This window comes from Poromitra crassiceps, assembly GCF_964638095.1.
Source record: "Poromitra crassiceps genome assembly, contig: HAP1_SCAFFOLD_919, whole genome shotgun sequence".
NCBI classification, from domain to species: Eukaryota; Metazoa; Chordata; class Actinopteri; order Beryciformes; family Melamphaidae; genus Poromitra; species Poromitra crassiceps.
The window spans coordinates 1-13,489 of NW_028151490.1; the positions used below are offsets into that span (position 1 = coordinate 1).

At 43.4% G+C, this 13,489-nt stretch overlaps 2 long non-coding RNA genes across 2 annotated transcripts; both read right to left on the minus strand.

The window, feature by feature from the left end:
• Positions 1–2,484: 2,484 nt before the first annotated feature.
• LOC310771639 lies at positions 2,485–5,863 on the minus strand. The gene is made up of 4 exons (XR_014552454.1): positions 5,709–5,863; positions 5,018–5,135; positions 3,823–3,926; positions 2,485–3,629 (listed from the first exon to the last, which is right to left on the minus strand). It is a non-coding gene; the product is annotated as an uncharacterized lncRNA (long non-coding RNA).
• A 4,030-nt stretch (positions 5,864–9,893) lies between these two features.
• On the minus strand, positions 9,894–13,276 carry LOC310771633. The gene is made up of 4 exons (XR_014552450.1): positions 13,122–13,276; positions 12,431–12,548; positions 11,236–11,339; positions 9,894–11,038 (listed from the first exon to the last, which is right to left on the minus strand). It is a non-coding gene; the product is annotated as an uncharacterized lncRNA (long non-coding RNA).
• Between the last annotated feature and the right edge of the window lie 213 nt (positions 13,277–13,489).

Genomic DNA, 13,489 nt, shown 5'->3' on the forward strand with positions numbered 1-13,489 from the left:
GTGCTGTGGCTCTGGCGCCGCCCTGTGGCGTGGCACGGTTTTACACCACTTCCTCAGTCAGCACACGGCATGGCTGCCTGCAGAGAGAGGTGAGTGGCCTTTGTTCGGCCAGTGTCATTGTATTGATACCTAAACGTTGGTCCAAGTCTCAAATGTGTGTTTGCCTCATGTAGTGAGTTGATTGTATGTTATTCTTGGATTTTTCAAAGCAGAGTTGGACTTGAGTTGAGCATTGAGAGGTGTGCATTTGATGTCCTTGTTGGTGAACGTGTTTGATCGTTCCTGTAGCAGTGAGCAAACCTGTGTGTGTGTGTCGCTGCTGAGCCAAGACGTTTGCTCTGTTGATTGAATTGCAGGCATGTGACTGATTGCACTTGTTACATAGAATTGTTACGTTGGTATCGTCTACTATTACAGCTAAGATGTGATGCATGGATATTACATTTAGACTGTTTAATAACAATGGAAAATCTTGCTCGTAGCTGCTTTACTAATAGTTGCAGCGCGGCTGCTCAAACACATACAGTACATGACACTGTCAGTGTCATGGTGTCTGGGGTCAGGGGTCAGTACAAGATGTAAGGCTGGCCATGATTACAATGACTCAGCACTTCCTAATCTCTCTCACTCTCTCGCTCTCTCACTCTCTCTCTCTCTCTCTCTCCCACTCTCTCTCTCTCACTCTCTCACTCTCTCTCTCACTCCCCCCCCCCCCCAGCTCTCAGGTTGCCATGGTTTCATACAGTAACTCCCCCCCCCCCCAGCTCTCAGGTTGCCATGGTTTCATACAGTAACTCCCCCCCCCCAGCTCTCAGGTTGCCATGGTTTCATACAGTAACTCCCAGCCCCCCCCCCCCCCCCCCCCCCCCCCCCAGCTCTCAGGTTGCCATGGTTTCATACAGTAACTCCCAGCCCCCCCCCCCCCACCAACAGCTCTCAGGTTGCCATGGTTTCATACAGTAACTCCCCCCCCCCCCCCCCCAGCTCTCAGGTTGCCATGGTTTCATACAGTAACTCCCAGCCCCCCCCCCCCCCACCAACAGCTCTCAGGTTGCCATGGTTTCATACAGTAACTCCCCCCCCCCCCTCCCCCAGCTCTCAGGTTGCCATGGTTTCATACAGGAACATGCATCTGTGTGTGTGCACATTCCCATACATTTGGCTGAATTACACCGAGCCTCTGGTGCTGGCTGGGTCAGCAAGTCTCTCATTAGCCTCTGGGGTCTAAACCACATCAAGTCGCGTCTTGTCTTTCCTTGTGACAGCAGCAGTGGAGAGTTGAGCTTAGCTTAGCTTTTGGTTCTCGTTTTCCAACGCTGCTAGCGGTCAGAGGAAAGGCGTCCTGCATCCATAGCAGCGCCCTGCAGGCTGCAATTGACGAAGAGTTTTTGCTGAACGCATCCGGCACACAGGACGTCCACCAGGCCAGCTCTCCTCCTCCTCCGCATGCACCTCTCCTGTTCCAGCCGCTGGTGTCTCTGCCAGGCACAGACCAGAGACGCCAGGCATGGGCAATTATCAGTGGCGCTGGAAGTACTTTTAGGTAGGGGGTGCTGCAAGGCCGTAGCCACCGATTCAACATTGGGGGGGACGGCTGCCAGTGCCCACAGGGCAGCAAATTTTTTTGGCCACTTTGTCGCCAGATTAGAGGAATATTAACATTAAGATTAGACTGTTGTGTCATTATTCAGTCACCTTTTCTCACTCACCTCCATGTCACCACTTGCTCCCACTGCTGTGTTGGAATCCTCATTCTCTCTCCCACCCTTTTTGGACTTTTAGCCATATTTAGAGGAATATTTAATTTTAAATTAACATTAGGATTATACTGTTGTGATGTCATTATTCTGTGTCTTCTCCTCTTCTCTGCAGCATTACTCAATTTACCCTCAGGAATCAGGGACAGTGATAGCCTACCTGCTATTACTCCCATATATCCAGGGCCAGATTAATAGTACCATGGGCCCCCGGGGCTATTCATTTTCTAAGCTATTCATTTAGCCTTTTAGTCCTAAAGATTATATCTTCCAGACTGAAACGTTATAACAGAAGTGGAGTATTGGCCAGAATTACATGAACATTTGGACACTTATTCAGCGGGTATTTTGCATGTTGCGTTCAGTGACAAGAAAGGGTTTTAAGTCGATGGCAATTGTGGTGACATTTAGGAATGACAAATGTGTCTAAACAACAAGTCACTAGTGAATAACTTGCTTCATGAGCAACACTAGAATGAGAAAGGTGATCTAAACAGTAACCTTTATTTACAGAGGAAAAACATCTTGTGCCCTGTTCACAGAAGAGCAATAATACAGTACAATAATAGACAATAGACAATAATAGACAATAGGAAAATACAGGGACAATTTTTTAAACATAATCTCTTGTGTTATTAATATTATAGCTAGCCCAAGGGCGCGGGAAGCTGGGTGCGGTAGGTGCTGCAGCACCCCCTGGTGGCAAGAGATGTAAAAAAAAAAAAAAACAGCATGCTTTTTTTCCCTACTAAAAATCTCTGTGTGGTGGGATATTAGACTGATGTTGGACTGTAAAGTCTCCAGTTGTTTGAGGTGGAAGCTTTATTCCTTCTTTCTAGAAAGTGCCAACAAGGATTAGTGATCTAGTGATTTGGGAGGCCATGGAAGGAGTTGGACTTCAACTTTCTGCCCATGAAACCATTCTTGAATGTGTTTAGTAGGAGGCATTCTTCTTTGGCCCATACAAAAACACGCAGAGCAATCATCGGAAACAAATTCACCTTTTTCACTTCCCACCCAATTCACCCATTTTCAATAATGAGAGACTAGAGAGAAGGTACAAATAAACTTTATTGATAGTAATTTGATTTGGCCTATTACTCCATGATATGATGACGGTTCCTTCTGAGATGTGCGGAGGACGGCAGTGATTTATAGGATAGAGAATTCCCCCCATAGGGAATTCATCAGGAGCCATGACGTTGGTGGTGATCAGGGGAGGAGGTGGGGCGAAACATTGCTTTCAACAAGGTTTCAGCAACTGAGAAGTGACAGCACATAGGTGAGTTACAACACAGCGAGATACATGGGAACTTTTATACAACTCATTCAGTTGATTGGCCAGCAGAAAAACGAGGGAAATTAGCTGATTGGGTATAGTCCAGAGAGAGGGAAACCGTGGGAGACAGTGATTGGACAAGGAATGAAGGGGGCGTGTATATCAATGAGTGAATGATATAACGGACTGGCACATTTTAATAAAGTGCAGGAAGATAGAAGATAGAATCACGTTGATAATGTAAAGCCTATAGTAAACTATAGCTTACTGTACAGTGCACACAATCCTAATAATATTAGGATTGTGATTGTAATATGATACTATTATTGTAGATGATATCAGTGTTGTCTGGAGTTATCATTCCAACTTAGAAACTAAGACAGATGTAAACCTGGCCATATTGCATGGTGATACAGATGGGCCCAGCTCAGAGATGCAAAGAAGATGAGTCAACATCAGCGATAGAAGAGCAGTACAGCTGCCTCAGTAATTTCGCTGGATGCACTCCAATATTCACTCCAGTCAAAGCCAGTGAAGTCTCCACATTGGCTTGGTGGATTGTCAGGGAAGTGTCCTCCTCCACCAATACAGAACTGTATTTAAAAAAAAAAAGAGTAAAAAAAATAAAAACACATAGAGACTTGTGTTGTTATACTTGATACTGATGAAGACTTTCCTCTGTCTTACATTAGTTCTGCAGTAACCTAACCCTGGAATACTTCTTTGTTGTAATATCTGCCATTACTGACGTACTGTGTCAAAGTAGTCACTAAAATCAACTCTCACATGTTCAATATCGACTCCTGATGGTTTGGTCCCAGAGCAGATGGCAGTGGCCGCACGCTCACCGTTGATAGCTCTGAAGGTGATGTAGCCTGCGGCAAACTGACCTGATGGAGAAGCAATAAATAAATAAATAAATAAATAGATAGATAGATAGATAGATAGATATAGATTGATTGATCGATCAATCAGTCTAGGGTCTGCATGTGTAAAGTTAGTGTAAATAAAGATGATTGAAGCTAGATAGATGCAAAGAGCTTTCACTGGACAGATCACATGAGCACAGAAACCTGCACATACTGTGCATTAGTACACTCTATATCAGTGGTTCTCAACTGTTGTCGCATCAGGACCCACTATTCTCCTTGTCATGAAGTCTCGACCCAAATTTCAGATTTTTTTTTAAACCACTCAAATTGATTGCACAAAAAATAGCGCATTAATTTAATACACAATGCCTTCATGCACTGTTATAAACCTCAAATGAACAAAAAAGTGCAACAGAAGTGCAACTACGGCTAAAAACCAATTGAAATAAGGCAGACTTGAATTACAAGCCTATATGTTTTTTACAAGTCAAACTGGTCATGCTCAGAAAGTCTTATTTGAACTCTATGAAATAAAAGGCAGACTTATCTTGAATTACATGCCTATATGTTTTTAAACAAGTTAATAATAATAATAATAATAATAATAATAATAATAATAATAATAAAACAAGTTAACCTGGTCATGCTAATCCAGTTTCAATAGTCTGAATTTAACTAATATGAAATAAAAAGGAATCACAGGCAGGCTATATGCTTTTTAGTTAAACTGGTCATAACTTTTAATTAAACTGGGGCCATGCTAATCCAGTTTCAATCATCTGAATTGAACTAAAATTAAATATGAAATGAAAATGCAGACTTCTCTTGAATTACAGGCAGAGCATATGCTTCAGCTTGTTAAACAAGTAAAACTGGTCAGGCTAATCCAGTTTCAATAATCTGAATTTAACTCAAATGAAATATGAAAAAAAAGAAGATTTTTTTTTTTTTTGTTGGCCAATGTCCGCGACCCAATCAAAACGGCCCGACCCACCAGTTGAGAAACGCTGCTCTATATTGTACCAAGATCACAGCAGAAGACAAGAGCAGCACATAGACTATCTGCTAGTACACACAACATGCTCATTTGAGCTCACGTCTCGTCTTACGTCTCGTAATGGCTCCATAAAACATGTCAACAGTCTCTCCATCTCCATGATCATATATGATAGGGAAGGATGATGCATAACTGCCTGGACTCCCTTCATTGTACCTCACTGGGTAACGCTTAAAATTGCAAAAATGAAATGTTAGTGATATTTTCCTACAGCAAAACACAGTGAAACATTACACATTCAATCATTAAACTAATAGTACTGCAAATAACATTTTAAATGTAGTGCTTTTACCAGTTAAGTGCTGTAAAAATACTGTACTCTATGTACTGTACTATACTCTACTTTACTGTACTCTACTGTACAGTCAACCTAGTGACATCATCTATCTAGCAGCGCTCCAGTTGGTGAAAAGCTGAAGTGTTCATCTTCCTACCAATTCTAGGTCAATTTCAGACTTGAAAGCAGTGTCCTGTCTGGTCTGAGGTGAAATGCAAATGAACAAGAGTCACATGATCAAATGTTTCATGTGAGTCATTCTGATTGGTGTGAATGAAATGTCTCCCTGATTCAAATCCCTGTTCACTCCCTGCTAAGCTCAAGCCTTGCAAGTCAACTCAACAGTTCATCCTTTAAGGAACAGGGAATGAGCAGGGATACATTTGGAAAGGAACATCTTTCTTGTAGGCTACTGGTTACATACATAACCCAAGTGCAGAATGTATTAAGGCACAGTAGATCTTACTGTAAAGAGTCCAAAGAGGTTCCCCCCATATGCGTATAAGATGCGTCTGGCTGTGTGGTATCGTAGGATGGCTGTGCTTCTCCAGTTCTTCAGTGGGCTGTTGTTGGGAACATGCCACACTGACATATCGCTTGCAGATAAGTCAAAGTAGCCAGGATTCTGGGAAAGAAAGGGAACAAGTGAAGCAACCATCCCTATGTAGTAATTTATTTCAACTGGACTTTAAAGCATTGATGTTTTTCTCATGAACGATGGTTGTCAGTCAGTAGAATCAGTATAGTCAGGAAGCATCTAGTGATCTCATTGCCTCTCCCCAGAATGCAACACTCCTGCTCAGAGTTGCTCTCTCGCTCCATTGATGGAGTCAAATGTCAGTGATTGCTGCTTCCAGTAGACTTTTTGCAGGTGGTTTTGAACAGACAAGAGCTGGATGCTGCTGAAAACACACACAGTATGCAAATGAGAGTGAGACCATGAGTGATACACCACCTGTGACACAAGTGTAGGTGCCCACTGAGCCCTGAACATTAGCGTGCGTGCGTCAGTGTCAGTGTCAGGTGTCAGTGGCAGTGGCAGTGTCAGTACAAGATGCAATGGTGACTGGTGTCTGGTGTCAGGTGTACAATGTAAGAGTTGTTTTGATCTGACTGGCTCTGGCTCTGCCTCTGGCTCGCTGTTGTGTGACGTTGCGCTGTGGCTCTGGCGCCGCCCTGTGGCGTGCCGGGGTTTTACACCACTTCCTCAATCTGCACATGTGGCCTGCAGAGAGGAGGAGGGGAGTGGCATTTGTTTGCTCAGCGTCATTGCCAATCCCACAGAAAGACTACAGCCAACTGTGGGTAAGTTGTGTGCTCCTTGCTCTGTGTCAAAGCTGTCCAAACTCTCATTGAAGTGGTCACACAGTGTGGAAAAGTCCTCAGCATCACATGTGTTGTGTCTTGCTGTCACTCTGGTAGAGCAACACTTTGGTTAGCTGATGGTTGGCTCAAATGCAGTACTGCTGATTGAAACGTGATGAAAAGGCACGCATTGGAATGCAGCTGCGACCTGCGGTGCGACTAGCTTGTTAATGTGGAGCTTTTCTGTCTTTTCAACAAAGTGGGAGCAAGTTGCCGATGGTCTCGCAGTAGTGCTGACCTGCTCCCACTGTACAGGCATGTCAAATAGCATGTTAAATAGCATCACCACGTTGTGTCAGTTCGCTATGTTAATAGGCAAAAGCCATTCATTAGTGTTTGTGGAATTTGTGGAATGTGACTGCAGTTCTTTTTGTGCACCGAAGGTGGCAGCATGGCACCATATATTACATGTCCTTGTAAAAAAACCATGGCTATTTCAAGTATGGGGGATGAGAGTGTTGACTGCTGACTGTTGACTCGCCCCCCCCCCCCCCCCCCCCCCCCCCACACACACACACACACACACACACTCACTCACTCACTCACTCACTCACTCACTCACTCACTCACTCACTCAGCCTCCCTCTCAAGTCAAGTGTCAGGTGTCAGTACTTGTACTCAAGTCTTTAAGTCCAAGTCAAGTCTCAAGTCTTTGAGGGGCAAGTCCAAGTCAAGTCTCAAGTCTTTGGTCACAAGTCCAAGTCAAGTCTCAAGTCTGGTGTCAGGTGTCAGGTGTCAGTACCAGACACAAGGCTGGCTGGCCCGAATTACATTTGATCTGACACACGCTGTTGTGTGACGTTGTGCTGTGGCTCTGGCGCCGCCCTGTGGCGTGGCACGGTTTTACACCACTTCCTCAGTCAGCACACGGCATGGCTGCCTGCAGAGAGAGGTGAGTGGCCTTTGTTCGGCCAGTGTCATTGTATTGATACCTAAACGTTGGTCCAAGTCTCAAATGTGTGTTTGCCTCATGTAGTGAGTTGATTGTATGTTATTCTTGGATTTTTCAAAGCAGAGTTGGACTTGAGTTGAGCATTGAGAGGTGTGCATTTGATGTCCTTGTTGGTGAACGTGTTTGATCGTTCCTGTAGCAGTGAGCAAACCTGTGTGTGTGTGTCGCTGCTGAGCCAAGACGTTTGCTCTGTTGATTGAATTGCAGGATGTGACTGATTGCACTTGTTACATAGAATTGTTACGTTGGTATCGTCTACTATTACAGCTAAGATGTGATGCATGGATATTACATTTAGACTGTTTAATAACAATGGAAAATCTTGCTCGTAGCTGCTTTACTAATAGTTGCAGCGCGGCTGCTCAAACACATACAGTACATGACACTGTCAAGTGTCATGGTGTCTGGGGTCAGGGGTCAGTACAAGATGTAAGGCTGGCCATGATTACAATGACTCAGCACTTCCTAATCTCTCTCACTCTCTCGCTCTCTCACTCTCTCTCTCTCTCTCTCTCCCACTCTCTCTCTCTCACTCTCTCACTCTCTCTCTCACTCCCCCCCCCCCCAGCTCTCAGGTTGCCATGGTTTCATACAGTAACTCCCCCCCCCCCAGCTCTCAGGTTGCCATGGTTTCATACAGTAACTCCCCCCCCCCAGCTCTCAGGTTGCCATGGTTTCATACAGTAACTCCCAGCCCCCCCCCCCCCCCCCCCCCCCCCCCAGCTCTCAGGTTGCCATGGTTTCATACAGTAACTCCCAGCCCCCCCCCCCCCACCAACAGCTCTCAGGTTGCCATGGTTTCATACAGTAACTCCCCCCCCCCCCCCCCCCAGCTCTCAGGTTGCCATGGTTTCATACAGTAACTCCCAGCCCCCCCCCCCCCCACCAACAGCTCTCAGGTTGCCATGGTTTCATACAGTAACTCCCCCCCCCCCCCTCCCCCAGCTCTCAGGTTGCCATGGTTTCATACAGGAACATGCATCTGTGTGTGTGCACATTCCCATACATTTGGCTGAATTACACCGAGCCTCTGGTGCTGGCTGGGTCAGCAAGTCTCTCATTAGCCTCTGGGGTCTAAACCACATCAAGTCGCGTCTTGTCTTTCCTTGTGACAGCAGCAGTGGAGAGTTGAGCTTAGCTTAGCTTTTGGTTCTCGTTTTCCAACGCTGCTAGCGGTCAGAGGAAAGGCGTCCTGCATCCATAGCAGCGCCCTGCAGGCTGCAATTGACGAAGAGTTTTTGCTGAACGCATCCGGCACACAGGACGTCCACCAGGCCAGCTCTCCTCCTCCTCCGCATGCACCTCTCCTGTTCCAGCCGCTGGTGTCTCTGCCAGGCACAGACCAGAGACGCCAGGCATGGGCAATTATCAGTGGCGCTGGAAGTACTTTTAGGTAGGGGGTGCTGCAAGGCCGTAGCCACCGATTCAACATTGGGGGGGACGGCTGCCAGTGCCCACAGGGCAGCAAATTTTTTTGGCCACTTTGTCGCCAGATTAGAGGAATATTAACATTAAGATTAGACTGTTGTGTCATTATTCAGTCACCTTTTCTCACTCACCTCCATGTCACCACTTGCTCCCACTGCTGTGTTGGAATCCTCATTCTCTCTCCCACCCTTTTTGGACTTTTAGCCATATTTAGAGGAATATTTAATTTTAAATTAACATTAGGATTATACTGTTGTGATGTCATTATTCTGTGTCTTCTCCTCTTCTCTGCAGCATTACTCAATTTACCCTCAGGAATCAGGGACAGTGATAGCCTACCTGCTATTACTCCCATATATCCAGGGCCAGATTAATAGTACCATGGGCCCCCGGGGCTATTCATTTTCTAAGCTATTCATTTAGCCTTTTAGTCCTAAAGATTATATCTTCCAGACTGAAACGTTATAACAGAAGTGGAGTATTGGCCAGAATTACATGAACATTTGGACACTTATTCAGCGGGTATTTTGCATGTTGCGTTCAGTGACAAGAAAGGGTTTTAAGTCGATGGCAATTGTGGTGACATTTAGGAATGACAAATGTGTCTAAACAACAAGTCACTAGTGAATAACTTGCTTCATGAGCAACACTAGAATGAGAAAGGTGATCTAAACAGTAACCTTTATTTACAGAGGAAAAACATCTTGTGCCCTGTTCACAGAAGAGCAATAATACAGTACAATAATAGACAATAGACAATAATAGACAATAGGAAAATACAGGGACAATTTTTTAAACATAATCTCTTGTGTTATTAATATTATAGCTAGCCCAAGGGCGCGGGAAGCTGGGTGCGGTAGGTGCTGCAGCACCCCCTGGTGGCAAGAGATGTAAAAAAAAAAAAAAACAGCATGCTTTTTTTCCCTACTAAAAATCTCTGTGTGGTGGGATATTAGACTGATGTTGGACTGTAAAGTCTCCAGTTGTTTGAGGTGGAAGCTTTATTCCTTCTTTCTAGAAAGTGCCAACAAGGATTAGTGATCTAGTGATTTGGGAGGCCATGGAAGGAGTTGGACTTCAACTTTCTGCCCATGAAACCATTCTTGAATGTGTTTAGTAGGAGGCATTCTTCTTTGGCCCATACAAAAACACGCAGAGCAATCATCGGAAACAAATTCACCTTTTTCACTTCCCACCCAATTCACCCATTTTCAATAATGAGAGACTAGAGAGAAGGTACAAATAAACTTTATTGATAGTAATTTGATTTGGCCTATTACTCCATGATATGATGACGGTTCCTTCTGAGATGTGCGGAGGACGGCAGTGATTTATAGGATAGAGAATTCCCCCCATAGGGAATTCATCAGGAGCCATGACGTTGGTGGTGATCAGGGGAGGAGGTGGGGCGAAACATTGCTTTCAACAAGGTTTCAGCAACTGAGAAGTGACAGCACATAGGTGAGTTACAACACAGCGAGATACATGGGAACTTTTATACAACTCATTCAGTTGATTGGCCAGCAGAAAAACGAGGGAAATTAGCTGATTGGGTATAGTCCAGAGAGAGGGAAACCGTGGGAGACAGTGATTGGACAAGGAATGAAGGGGGCGTGTATATCAATGAGTGAATGATATAACGGACTGGCACATTTTAATAAAGTGCAGGAAGATAGAAGATAGAATCACGTTGATAATGTAAAGCCTATAGTAAACTATAGCTTACTGTACAGTGCACACAATCCTAATAATATTAGGATTGTGATTGTAATATGATACTATTATTGTAGATGATATCAGTGTTGTCTGGAGTTATCATTCCAACTTAGAAACTAAGACAGATGTAAACCTGGCCATATTGCATGGTGATACAGATGGGCCCAGCTCAGAGATGCAAAGAAGATGAGTCAACATCAGCGATAGAAGAGCAGTACAGCTGCCTCAGTAATTTCGCTGGATGCACTCCAATATTCACTCCAGTCAAAGCCAGTGAAGTCTCCACATTGGCTTGGTGGATTGTCAGGGAAGTGTCCTCCTCCACCAATACAGAACTGTATTTAAAAAAAAAAAGAGTAAAAAAAATAAAAACACATAGAGACTTGTGTTGTTATATACTTGTGATACTTATGAAGACTTTCCTCTGTCTTACATTAGTTCTGCAGTAACCTAACCCTGGAATACTTCTTTGTTGTAATATCTGCCATTACTGACGTACTGTGTCAAAGTAGTCACTAAAATCAACTCTCACATGTTCAATATCGACTCCTGATGGTTTGGTCCCAGAGCAGATGGCAGTGGCCGCACGCTCACCGTTGATAGCTCTGAAGGTGATGTAGCCTGCGGCAAACTGACCTGATGGAGAAGCAATAAATAAATAAATAAATAAATAGATAGATAGATAGATAGATAGATATAGATTGATTGATCGATCAATCAGTCTAGGGTCTGCATGTGTAAAGTTAGTGTAAATAAAGATGATTGAAGCTAGATAGATGCAAAGAGCTTTCACTGGACAGATCACATGAGCACAGAAACCTGCACATACTGTGCATTAGTACACTCTATATCAGTGGTTCTCAACTGTTGTCGCATCAGGACCCACTATTCTCCTTGTCATGAAGTCTCGACCCAAATTTCAGATTTTTTTTTAAACCACTCAAATTGATTGCACAAAAAATAGCGCATTAATTTAATACACAATGCCTTCATGCACTGTTATAAACCTCAAATGAACAAAAAAGTGCAACAGAAGTGCAACTACGGCTAAAAACCAATTGAAATAAGGCAGACTTGAATTACAAGCCTATATGTTTTTTACAAGTCAAACTGGTCATGCTCAGAAAGTCTTATTTGAACTCTATGAAATAAAAGGCAGACTTATCTTGAATTACATGCCTATATGTTTTTAAACAAGTTAATAATAATAATAATAATAATAATAATAATAATAATAATAATAAAACAAGTTAACCTGGTCATGCTAATCCAGTTTCAATAGTCTGAATTTAACTAATATGAAATAAAAAGGAATCACAGGCAGGCTATATGCTTTTTAGTTAAACTGGTCATAACTTTTAATTAAACTGGGGCCATGCTAATCCAGTTTCAATCATCTGAATTGAACTAAAATTAAATATGAAATGAAAATGCAGACTTCTCTTGAATTACAGGCAGAGCATATGCTTCAGCTTGTTAAACAAGTAAAACTGGTCAGGCTAATCCAGTTTCAATAATCTGAATTTAACTCAAATGAAATATGAAAAAAAAGAAGATTTTTTTTTTTTTTGTTGGCCAATGTCCGCGACCCAATCAAAACGGCCCGACCCACCAGTTGAGAAACGCTGCTCTATATTGTACCAAGATCACAGCAGAAGACAAGAGCAGCACATAGACTATCTGCTAGTACACACAACATGCTCATTTGAGCTCACGTCTCGTCTTACGTCTCGTAATGGCTCCATAAAACATGTCAACAGTCTCTCCATCTCCATGATCATATATGATAGGGAAGGATGATGCATAACTGCCTGGACTCCCTTCATTGTACCTCACTGGGTAACGCTTAAAATTGCAAAAATGAAATGTTAGTGATATTTTCCTACAGCAAAACACAGTGAAACATTACACATTCAATCATTAAACTAATAGTACTGCAAATAACATTTTAAATGTAGTGCTTTTACCAGTTAAGTGCTGTAAAAATACTGTACTCTATGTACTGTACTATACTCTACTTTACTGTACTCTACTGTACAGTCAACCTAGTGACATCATCTATCTAGCAGCGCTCCAGTTGGTGAAAAGCTGAAGTGTTCATCTTCCTACCAATTCTAGGTCAATTTCAGACTTGAAAGCAGTGTCCTGTCTGGTCTGAGGTGAAATGCAAATGAACAAGAGTCACATGATCAAATGTTTCATGTGAGTCATTCTGATTGGTGTGAATGAAATGTCTCCCTGATTCAAATCCCTGTTCACTCCCTGCTAAGCTCAAGCCTTGCAAGTCAACTCAACAGTTCATCCTTTAAGGAACAGGGAATGAGCAGGGATACATTTGGAAAGGAACATCTTTCTTGTAGGCTACTGGTTACATACATAACCCAAGTGCAGAATGTATTAAGGCACAGTAGATCTTACTGTAAAGAGTCCAAAGAGGTTCCCCCCATATGCGTATAAGATGCGTCTGGCTGTGTGGTATCGTAGGATGGCTGTGCTTCTCCAGTTCTTCAGTGGGCTGTTGTTGGGAACATGCCACACTGACATATCGCTTGCAGATAAGTCAAAGTAGCCAGGATTCTGGGAAAGAAAGGGAACAAGTGAAGCAACCATCCCTATGTAGTAATTTATTTCAACTGGACTTTAAAGCATTGATGTTTTTCTCATGAACGATGGTTGTCAGTCAGTAGAATCAGTATAGTCAGGAAGCATCTAGTGATCTCATTGCCTCTCCCCAGAATGCAACACTCCTGCTCAGAGTTGCTCTCTCGCTCCATTGATGGAGTCAA